This window comes from Oncorhynchus clarkii, chromosome 1 (genome assembly GCF_045791955.1).
Source record: "Oncorhynchus clarkii lewisi isolate Uvic-CL-2024 chromosome 1, UVic_Ocla_1.0, whole genome shotgun sequence".
In the NCBI taxonomy this organism is placed as follows: Eukaryota; Metazoa; Chordata; class Actinopteri; order Salmoniformes; family Salmonidae; genus Oncorhynchus; species Oncorhynchus clarkii.
This window is the reverse complement of record NC_092147.1, coordinates 76,106,711-76,118,918: the sequence shown is the minus strand read 5'-3', so window position 1 is coordinate 76,118,918 and position 12,208 is coordinate 76,106,711.

Below are 12,208 nucleotides of genomic sequence, written 5' to 3'. Positions count from 1 at the left end.
GGTGAAAAATATGTTGATATGGCATTAAACAAAGTACTTAACCCTAATTATTAGCTGTAAGTTGCTCTGGATAAGTCTGCTAAGTGACAAAAATATAAACATGATATAAATTGTAATATTAGAGAGGTGAAAAAACAACCTAAAGCTGTTTCACTGTAGATCTAAAATGACTGTATATTATAGTCTCTATGGCCATGAGTGGGAGTGGACCACCAGCAGGAGATACTGTCTACTTTATGGGGAGAAGGGGTTAGTGCTTGGGGAGCCTTTATGCCTGACTCAGTCTGCTCCCACAGGACTGAGGAGGGATTTGGGCCATCTTTGTTTGCTTCAGTGCTAATCCCTCAAATTAGCCAGTCACGCATCTGGGAGACAGCAGCAAGACTCTGAGCTACTAATGTAATGCATGTCCTCTCTCCCTCTCTTTCTCTCTCTCTCTCTCTCTCTTTCGCTCTAATTAACAAAGAAACCACTGCTTTTCCAATGAATGACAAACAATATTGTGCCAGCCCTCGTCGGCTTCCGGGCGATAAGGGCTTTACAGGCACTGTAAGCAATGCATGCGAGTTGGACATCATATCCACACTCACCATGCACTGCAGAGAGAACCTCAAGACCCAGGAGAAGAGAGGAGCTGCATAAGAAGCAGAAAAGCTAGCTGTGTTGGTATGTATTCGGCTTGTTAGGGGCCCTTGGGGAACACACAGACGCTGACCAGGCAGCACCACCAGGCTGTATTTAACATCCACCAGCAGGCAGGGGAGAGAATCTATTCCCCCGAGAGGAACTCTCATACATGGCTGTCAGATCCACTGTGGGTTCTGGTGAGTCAGTGGCCCGTGACTGCCCTCTGACTCACCATAGAACTAGGATCTTACTAGCAGAGACATACGCTAAACAACACCTAGCATCAGCATGCTCAACATGGAAAAAACACACCTGGGTCTTGCTATATTTTACTAAATAACCCAACTCTGAGTCATTTTCTTCTTTTTTTTTACTGTTTGCTTTGGTGAAACGTCTCATGTGTAATTTATAAAACAGTATCTATATAGAAAATGTATTAGTTGGTCAAAATAATGACAAAACAGCATGATAAATGACCTGAAGGACTTTAAAGGGGTAAAGGATCATGGAATCAATGTCTCACCATCAATACCATTGATTTACCATCTTCAATCTAATCAATTCCCATAAATAATATCCCCAAATCTTCTCTCAATGACATCAACCTTAACTTAGAACTTGATCCTTTCGCTTAAGAGTTAGAGGACAAATTGTGATTTCATGATTGTTAGATTCAGTCAAATAACTAAAACATTGAAATGATTTCGCCCTGTGAGAACAGCTAGCACGTAAGGACGCAATTTGTGCATTTCCTCCTGCTCTGCCTCATCCTCACTAAAGACATGGTGAAGAGGAGACTTGCTAACCTTCCTCTCTCCACCTCTGCCCGCCTCAGTGCCCGGCCCCAGAGGGCCAACGCAAGGCAGATGCCTGTCTCTTCTGTTCTGTGTTAGTTAACAGCCGCCATGCGCTCCACCACCGCTCCACTCGTCCCATTTCATCAGTCTAATTCATATCAACCCTGACTAAAAGCTAATAAGGCAGGAGCTCGGCGATCATGACCTGTGCCAGAATACACAGAGGATCCCTATTGACGTAATAAAACACAAGTAGGATAAAGGAATAATGTTTCGTAGCAGAGAGTTACAGTAGGTCTAGTTTGGAAACATAAGCCCAAAAGACAGCTACCATACCTTAGGGAAGAGTGGAAGTCAGATAGCAGTTCTGTAGTAGATCTCTGCCTCTGGGTTACAGTCAGAGAGTCTCTTGAATCAGCTGAGTTGGGAACCTGGCCCATCAAACCTCCCCGGGCGGCAGGAAATTGTGGTGTTTGATACTAACTAGTCAGCATATCAACCACCCTGTCCCAATTAGCATAGGTTCACAGCTCTCATTCATTCCACTTTCGCACCAAACTAAACTGGCCCAACAAACAGGTAGTGATGTTTTTCCAATGTATTTTCATTACACAGCACGGAGGCAGCCTAACCCTATTTTCCCTAATGGGGCATTTATTACACACTAGCATTCATGCCTTTGTTTCCTGTGCTGTTCAATTCCCTGTCGAATTCCCTAATCTTACAGGCCATTGCACCACCTTGAGCACCTGTGGAGGGTGGCCTAATGCCAGCGCCGCAGGGACTAAGGAGAGAAGGAAGGGGGAGGCAGAGAGAGAAGGATAATCCTGTTAGCAAACTAATCACTGTGCCCAGAAACCACACAGGGAGAACGTCTAGGGATGCCACGAGTCTCTACTACTAGGAAGGAAACCTGTCATGGCTGCAAGCTCATCATTTAAGAAAGGCAAGAGGAGAGGCTATCAGAGAGCAGGCTGGGAGTCCATTACCCATAATCAGCCAAGGCCCTTGAGGAGAGTTCGCTGAACAGGAGTGCAGAGAGCAGAGCTCGGCCAACACTCCAGCAAGAGATCATGCCTTGCAACAGGTGAAGCACTTTGACTTTCATATTTCAGAATATTACATCAGCATGGTCATGGGCAGGTTAACAGGCATACTACTGTGCCCTGCCAGGGGATGACTTTTCATAGAATGGAATGATTGAGTGTTCATTATTTTTTGATGATCGTAAGAGATTTCACTGTGGTTAAGTTCTTGCCCATTTGCCACCCTATGTGACTGCCTAGAGTTGCTTAATGGGAGGGCAGCTGGACACTGAGTTTCCAAGAAATAAATACGCTTGCATCAGCAACTATGGGAGTATTTATAAATTCAATCTGGAGTGCCAGAGTGCGTTCAGAGTGCGCTCCTGGGCACTCGTAAATTCAGAGGGTTCCACTCTCGGAGTGTTCAGAGCACACACTGGACGCTCAGGCCGAGGAGAAGGGTTGATCCAAGCATTCTGACCTCACAATGGCAGTCAAGCACCCAAGCTAACTGGCTAACGTTGGCTAGCTTGCTAGCTACTTCCTGACACAATAGAGACTCCGACCATTTTAATCGCACTAGCAGAGCTGGTTAGGCTGTTTTCATGTTATTGTAACTGTGCTGTTGGCAACAATTTAATTACGCTTTTTTTGACGACGTTTGCTGACACCAGTCATATTCAACGGGTGTTGAGCGTTCATAAATGTATCAGTTATTCTGCACTCTGGCACACTCAGACGAGAGTGCTCTGAAATCAGAGTACATAGCCAAAGTGAATTTACAAACGCACCCTATATAAAAATGCTACAGTATCCTATATGCTAAGCCTCTTTCCCTCGGATGAACAACCAGTCCTTGGTTCCTACTGTGTCCTTTGGAGCTGTGCACACCAAGGACAACCATGGCAGACACCTCAATGGTGTTTACATTAAACTTAAAAGTTATTCCAAAAGGAGAATATTATTTAAATAAATGAATATATCAAGTATTCTATGTAACAATCTTAGGAGTTGTATGGTACTTGTACATACAACAGAAGATTGCATTCATATTTCATGCCCATCGTGATATGCTTACCATATATTTTATATTCAACATTTTAGAAAACAGAACACATTATGGCCTTTTAAAGCAATCAATCATATGTTTCAAAACAAACATAAGTAGCAACAACAAGAAGAGAGACAGCGTAGTGTAATTCTTAAAAGTCTAAACTGTTGGGGGGGGGGGGGGGGGGGCGTAAGGTTTTAAAGTGTCTGAAGACATCAGAAAGCTCAGGAAATACACTACCTGTCAAAGGTTTTATAACACCTATAACCTCATTCAAGGGTTTTTCTTTATTTTTACTAGTTTCTACATTATAGAATAGTAGTGAAGACATCAAAACTATGAAATAAAACATATGGAATCATGTATTAACCAAAAAAGTGTTCAACAAATCAAAATATATTTTATATTTGAGATTCTTCAAATAGCCACTCTTTGCCTTGATGAAAGCCTGTCACACTCTTTGAATTCTCTCAACCAGCTTCACCTGGAATGTTTTTACAACAGTATTGAAGGAGTTCCCACATATGCTGAGCACTTGTTGGCTGCTTTTCCTTCACTCTGCGGTACAACTCATCCAAAACCATCTCAACTTAGTTGAGGTCGGGGGATTGTGGAGGCCAGGTCATCTGATGCAGCACTCCATCACTCTCCTTCTTGGTAAAATAGCCCTTACACAGCCTGGAGGTGTGTTGCGTCATTATCCTGTTGAAAAATACAAAAATAAATGAGAGTCCCACTAAGCCCAAACCAGATGGGATTGTGTATCGCTGATGAATGTTGTGCTAGCCATGCTGGTTAAGTGTGATTTAAATTCTAAATAAATCCCAGACAGTGTCACCAGCAAAGCACCCCCACATCATCGCACCTCCTCTGTGCTTTACGGTGGAAAATACACATGCAGAGATCATCCGTTCAATCACACCACGTCTCACAAAGACACAGCGGTTGGAAACAAAAATCTCCAATTTGGACTACAGACCAAAGGACACATTTCCACCGGTCTAATGTCCATCACTCGTGTTTCTTGGCCTAAGAAAGTATATTATTCTCATTGGTGTCCTTTAGCTCTGCATCTGTCCTCGTGCTCCTAGACCTTAGTGCTGCTTTTGATAACATCGATCACCACATTCTTTTGGAGAGATTGGAAACCCAAATTGGTCTACACGGACAAGTTCTGGCCTGGTTTAGATCTTATCTGTAGGAAAGATATCAATTTGTCTCTGTGAATGGTTTGTCCTCTGATTAATCAACTGTATATTTCAGTGTTCCTCAAGGTTCCGTTTTAGGAACACTATTGTTTTCACTATATAATTTACTTCTTGGGGATGTAATTTGAAAACATAATGTTAACTTTCACTGCTATGCGGATGACACACAGCTGTACATTTCAATGAAACATGGTGAAGCCACACAGTCTCCTCTGAACAGTTGATGTTGAAATGTGTCTGTTGAACTTGAACTCTATGAAGCCTTTACTGGGCTGCAATCTGAGGCTGGTAACTCTAATGAACTTATCATCTGCAGCAGAAGTAACTCTGGGTCTTCCATTCCTGTGGCGGTCCTCATGAGAGCCAGTTTCATCATAGCGCTTGATGGTTTTTGTGACTGCACTTTCAAAGTTCTTGAAATGTTCTGTATTAACTGACCTTCATGTCTTAAAGTAATTATGGACTGTTGTTTCTCTTTGCTTATTTGAGCTGTTCTTGTCATAATATGGGCTTGGTCTTTTACCAAATAGGGCTATCTTCTGTATACCACCCCTACCTTGTCACAACACAACTGATTGGCTGAAACACATTAAGAAGTAAAGAAATTCCAGAAATTAACTTTTAAGAAGGCACACCTGTTAATTTAAATGCATACCAGGTGACTACCTCATGAAGCTGGTTAGAGAATGTCAAGAGTGTGCAAAGCTGTCATCAAGGCAAAGGGTGGACATTTAAAGAATATCAAATATAAAATATATATTGTTTTACACGTACACTACATGACCAAAAGTAGATGGACTGGACACTTGCTCGTCAAACATTTCATTCCAAAATCATGGGCATTAAAATGGAGTTGGTCTCCCTTTTGCTGCTATAACACCACCTCCACTCTTCTGGGAAGGCTTTCCATTAGATGTTGGAACATTGCTGTGGGCTCGCATTCGGCATTCCAATTCATCCCAAAGGTTGTTGATGGGGTTGAGGTCAGGGCTTTGTGCAGGCCAGTCAAGTTCTTTCATACCGATCTCGACAAATCATTTCTGTATGGACCTCGCTTTGTGCACGGGGGCATTGTCATCCTGAAACAGGAAAGGGCCTTCCCTAAACTGTTACCACAAAGTTGGAAGCACAGAATTGTATAGAATGTCATTGTATGCTGTAGCATTAAGATTTCCCTTCACTGGAACTAAGGGGCCTAGCCCAAAACATGAAATACAGCCCAATACCATTATTCCTCCTACACTATGCATTGAGGCAGATAGTGTTCTCCTGGCATCCGCTAAATCTAGATTCATCCGTCGGACTGCCAGATGGTGAAGCGTCATTCACCACTCCAGAGAATGCGTTTCCACTGGTCCAGAGTCCAGTGGCGGTGAGCATTAATCCACTCCAGCTAACGCTTGGAATTGCACATGGTGATCTTAGGCTTGTGTGCGGCTACTCGGCCATGGAAAACCATTTCATGAAGCTCCCGATTAACAGATCTTATTTTGACTTTGCTTCCAGAGGTTTAGGATTTTTTCTTTTTTCAACAGCTCTCTATCTCATCCAGTATTCTTACTTTGACTCCTATGGACCTGGAACAGACACTATTCAGTAGTAAGGGCTTTAAAAGAGTGCAGACAGCCTCTAATCATTCACCAAAATAGACATGAAATGACTTCTCGGTCCTGTATGGACATAATGTCACGGCTGTGCTTTTTAAGTGACAGTACTTATTACGCTGTACAGTCTCTGCAATAAGTGTCAATTAATTCCCAATTAGACTGTCTCCTTATGTCATTACTGACACACAGCTGTTACTTTTCATGCAGGGACTCTTGTTCTTTTTTGGAAAGTTAACTCGCCTGAACCAAGTCGAGAAAAATATAACCCTCCTTTGAAACTGCAGTCAATTAGGAGTTGCACTTAAATTCCACTGTGTTTCAGTGACTGACATTTAGAAGGTTCTGCTGACATATCTCTGACAGTGATTTTAATTGCCTTTTTGGCTTCAATTTCCCACAAATTATAATGTACATACAGGTAGTTGTGTATGTGACTGAAAAAAAATGTTATACATCCAATTGCACAAAATTGATTCTTCGTCCTTTCGTCATGGAGATAATATCATCAATAAAATTACTCCTGACACGAAAGGAGGGAAAATTAAAGAGTTTGGGGTAAGATCTTATGAGACTTGCATGCAGCAAGATTACCAATCAATGGCTAACTGGAGAGAAAACCCTATGACAGATACTTGAGTTATGTTTAACATGACAATTTAGCCTTCCAAATCAAGATGAATTGTACTCTACTGCTTAAAGTAACACAGGGAGGGACATTAGCCTTAGTGTGGTTTCTCCTCTGTTGCTCTGCAACATGTCACCAAGTTACAACGGTACAACCTGTGCCTGTCTGATCCAGCTCCTTCTGGGACAACTCTCTCCATCCAATCCACACTTTGAACTGGTCAGCTCCCATGGTGCACAGGGAGACCCTAGGCAAGCCATTTCCCAGGTCATGGCGCTTGACAACAGAGTTTCAAAACCTAGAGGCCCAACATCGCAATACTTCAGGGAACGCTTTGCAAAGCAGACTCAACAGACCAGACTGGGATTTGGGGTTTGAGAAGTCAATAAGAGAAGCGTAAAATTATTATTTAGTTGTTCATTTTCTCGATTTCTAAAAGAACAACCTAGATTCGAGCCAATATCTTAAAGTAACTGTCCAGAAAAATCTCACTTTTAAAAGTTCATATTCTGTTAACTTATACCCAAGTAATGTGGTTGTCTCATCCTATACATGGAGAAAAAAAAAAAAATCCCACCTCAAAGTTGTTTCTTTAACAGACAGTTTCACAAATGCTTGAGGATGAGCTGGCCAATCAGCGCTCTAGAGGAGAATGAGCTGGCCAATCAGCGGTCTACTTACATAAATATTTTTAATGACCAGTAATTCTGTTGTTGGGTTACCCCCACACCATTCCAGCACAGAAAACTATTTCACTCATATTGTAAGTAATTATAGGTCATATTTCATAGAAATCTGGAAACACTGGACAGCTACACATTTTCATTTTCGTCAAAAAACACTTAATTTCGAAGGAGTGCCTTTGATTTGACGGCATTTGATGGCATGACTGTTAGACGCCATGACGTGTTTCTGTGCATGACATCGCCTACAAGCATGATTGGGGATTTCTATTGGAGAAGCAGTTTATAGGCATCTTCATACTTAACCATCTTTGGCTTGACCCTGTCCGAAAGCAAAGCCTCTAGTGGGTAACTGGGAGGGGAACAGAGTAGACACTGATTACAGACATGGGGTGGGTATGATCTGATGTAGAGGGGGAAAAAACATACCTTAGAGCGGTACAGTGGGAGGGGACATGACAGATTCTGTCCTGTATTTCAGGGCACAGGCAGGGGCTTGGGATGGAGGGGAAATTATGTGAACTGTAGAGATGACAGGAAATCCTGCAAAGGACAGGATGTGTGTGGGGGGGGGGGGGGGTATATATTGTGCATTCATACATGTCTGTAACAGGCCACAATTATCCTAGCCCTTATACTCACTGTGTCCTGCAGGGAAGTCCTTGCCTCTATTTCAGGGTCATGACAGTGGGCTACAGAGCTGACCGGTGGCTCTATTGTTTGGTGACAGTCAGAGAGATGTCTATTCCCTGCTGTATTAATGGTGGTTTGGCTTCACTCCTAGCTGGTGCAATCAGGTCTCATGCAACAGCTATTCTTCTAAGAAGTGTGGTTTACATGGAATAGTATTTCCCAGGACGCAAAGAGCTTTGAGACCCCAGTTAGAAAACGTTATTTAAATTCACAATGCTTTAAGCGGCAGGTAGCCCAGTGGTTAAAGCGTTGGCGCCAGTAACTGAAAGGTTGCTGGATTGAATCCCCAAGCTGACAAGGTCAAAATCTGTCGTTCTGCCCCTGAGCAAGACAGTTAACCCACTGTTCCCCGGGTGCCGATGACGTGGATGTTGATTAAGGCAGCCCCCCGCACCTCTCTGATTCAGAGGGGATGGGTTAAATGCAGAAGACACACTTCAGTTGAATGCATTCAGTTATACAACTGACTATGTATTTTCCTTTCTACTACATGTGACTGTTTGATACATTATGATACATTATCTATCAGTGTCCTAACGCACATGAGGACTCTTGTAGGGCAATTCAACGGTAACAGTGACACTGACTCACTTTCACCATTCGGTGACACTTTCACTTGAAAATGATCAATTGTCATTTTAAATTTACTTAGCAAACATAGTTTTTTTGTTTGACATACATTTTAAAGTGAAACATCTCAGTGTCACTCTGTTACTGTGGAATTGCCCTCTAGCCTATCATGTCCATCTGAGAGGCCGAGAATAGACACTCTCTCCAGATCGAGAGGGATTGGTAAATCTCATCCCGTGCATGGTGGCCAGGTCTTTATCTGTCTCGTCTGGGCCTCAGAGAGATGGAGGTACTTGGGATGTCCCCAACTCACAGAGAGAAAAACAGAGAGAGAGAGAGAGGTGATTAAAATGACTCTCTCATGCAGAAAAGAGAGAAAAATTGAGGAAGGGGGGACAGAGGGGAGAGGGGGATCTTGGTAACTTTCAGTAGGGACGTTGTGCAGATAGCCAGAATTTGAATACAGGCCACAAGGACGTCTGGAAAGCATTCAAGATGTCTGTGAGTGTGGAAAGGAGGGAGCGATGGAGCAAGGGTGATCTAACAGATGTTGTGTCTTAGAAAATGGCTGGAGGAGATCCAGCAAAGCTTCGTTTCCCTCCTGAGAGAGTGGCAAACCCGCGCTGCCTCCAATCTACACAGCTCTCCACTTAAACACAGGTGTGTGCCAATTACCAGGACTCAAAAGTGTTTGACAAAAATACACCCATAGAAAGTGGAACACTAGGGGATGGGGCAGGCTGAGGTGAAGTGCTTCTTGGGGAATATTGTGCAGTACTACTTTGTTGACCAGAGAGAGATTCATTGTTTCCATTCATCCCTCGGTCTCGCTCAGATATGCCTATGCTAGGTCTCTCTGTACCTGCAAAAGTACTGTCAAAAGAATAAAGTTAATATATTTGGAATAAATTCATGTCTTTACAAGTAAATGGGTTACAAAAATGAGAACACACATCACATTATGTATACAATTTCCACTGAGGAAACACCTACCTCAATTTGACCTTCCTTCTTCCAACAATGTTGCAGGAACATTTCCTGATTGATTCAAACAACAAACTAAAGCAAAAATCATAACTAGCACACTGTTAAAGCAACTAGGTAGGAGGTAGGATGTTGATGTACATCAAATCACAAAGGGAGAAGAGGGAACCAGTCCAAGCCCCACTCACCATAGCAAATCTAAACATGGCTTACTCCATCTTCCTCTGGCTGGGCCTGCACCAGCTCTCTTCATCATCTCCCACCCTCACCAGCCCCCAATGTCTGGCAAATCCAATTGAGTTGCTCTGTGGTAGGCTTGGTCATTTAGGCCAGTCCCAGGCCTGTGTGGCCCTCATCATATCCACAGATCCTTAGGGTTGTGGTGATAGCTAGCATTAGCCATCAAACACAAGGAGATCTGGAAAGAGCAGAGAGGCAACAGAAGCAACCTAGCAGGGGATGTTTGTAGGAGTACAGCTCACCTCAGCCAAAGGACTACAGGCTTTACGTTTGTATTGTGTGCCCATCTGCAGTGCTAGCTTCTTCCTTCAGCTCTAACATAGGAAGCACCCATTGGAAAACTGTGTTTTAATTAAGAAGTTGTAGTTGATCAATTGGTTGTGTGTTTTTCTCCTCTTCTCTTGGTTTTAGTCCTTCAGTACCAATGCCAATTGTCCCTCATTGGATTACATTTGGCATAACCAGCAGACAATATTTCAGGTCTGTAGGAGGTTGGCAGTATAAGATAAGTAGCTTGCTGGTGGATAGGTTCTTCTACAACAATGGTCCTTGTGTGACATTGCCAAGGACTTCTCCTCTAGGCATTTGAAAGAACTCATGGCCTCTTGCACAGATGGAGAGCTAGACAAAAGAGGATAAGGGAGAGAAATAGAGAGAAGGGGAGAGGCAGAGGGAATACCAGCTTCTGCCTTCTAATTCCCCAGGTCCCTAAGGTCTCAGCTGTTTCCTATCCATCTCTCTTCTTCCTCATCTCTGGCAGGTGTTGAATTCTTTTTTTCACAATTTTTTTCCTCACAACATTCACCACATTCATAGTTCAGAGCCTCACTGATATTTCTGTGTGAGCTTGATTAACAAGGGGCTTTTCTGACTGCCCTGTTTTCTTGGTTAAATATTCCCCTATAATGTCTGGTTAAATACAAGGCTTACCCCTTCAGGATTATAAATTCTGTGGCTTTTGGGACACATTATTTAAATAGTATCATCACACCCAGATGATGGTGTGTTTTGGAAGGACAGACAGACAGACAGACAGACAGACAGACAGACAGACAGACAGACAGACAGACAGACAGACAGACAGACAGACAGACAGCACCAAATTGAGACTCTGCATGCAGAATTCTGCAAAAATAACCTCTGTGTACAACGGAAAACACCAGATAACGCATGCAGAGCAGAATTAGGCCGATACCCACTAATGATCAAAATCCAGAAAAGAGCTGTTAAATTCTACAACCACCTAAAAGGTAGTGATTCCCAAACCTTCCATAACAAAGCCATCACCTACAGAGAAATAAACATGCCGAAGATTCCCCTAAGCAAGCTGGTCCTGGGGCTGTGTTCACAAACAAACCCCACAGAGCCCCAGGACAGCAACACAATTAGACCCAACCAAATCATGAGAAACCAATAAGATAATTACTTCACACATTGGAAAGAATTTACAAAAAACAGAGCAAACTAGAATGCTATTTGGCTCTAAACAGAGAGTACACCGCGGCAGAATACCTGACCACTGTGACTGACACAAAACTAAGGAAATCTTTGATTATGTACAGACTCAGTGAGCATGGCCTTGCTATTGAGAAAGGCTGCCGAAGGCAGACCTGGCTCTCAAGAGAAGACAGGCTATGTGCACGCTGACCACAAAAGGAGGTGGAAACTGAGCTGCACTTCCTAACCTCCTGTCAAATGTATGACCATATTCGAGACACATATTTCCTTAAGATTTCACAGACCCACAAAGAATTTGAAAACAAATCCAATTTTGATAACAAACCCATTTGTGACCTGTTGCCACAAGAAAAGGGCAACCAGTGAAGAACAAACACCATTGTAAATACAACCCATATTTATTTATTTTCACTTTTGTACTTTAACGATTTGCACATCGTTACAACACTGTATATAGACATAATATGACATTTGAAATGTCTTTATTCTTTTGGAACTTCTGTAAGTGTAATGTTTACTGTTAATTTATATTGTTTATTTTCTACCTCACTTGCTTTGGCAATGTTAACATATGTTTCTCATGCCGATAAAGCCCTTAATTGGAATTGAGAGAGAACGAGAGAGAGAGCGCGAGAGAGAG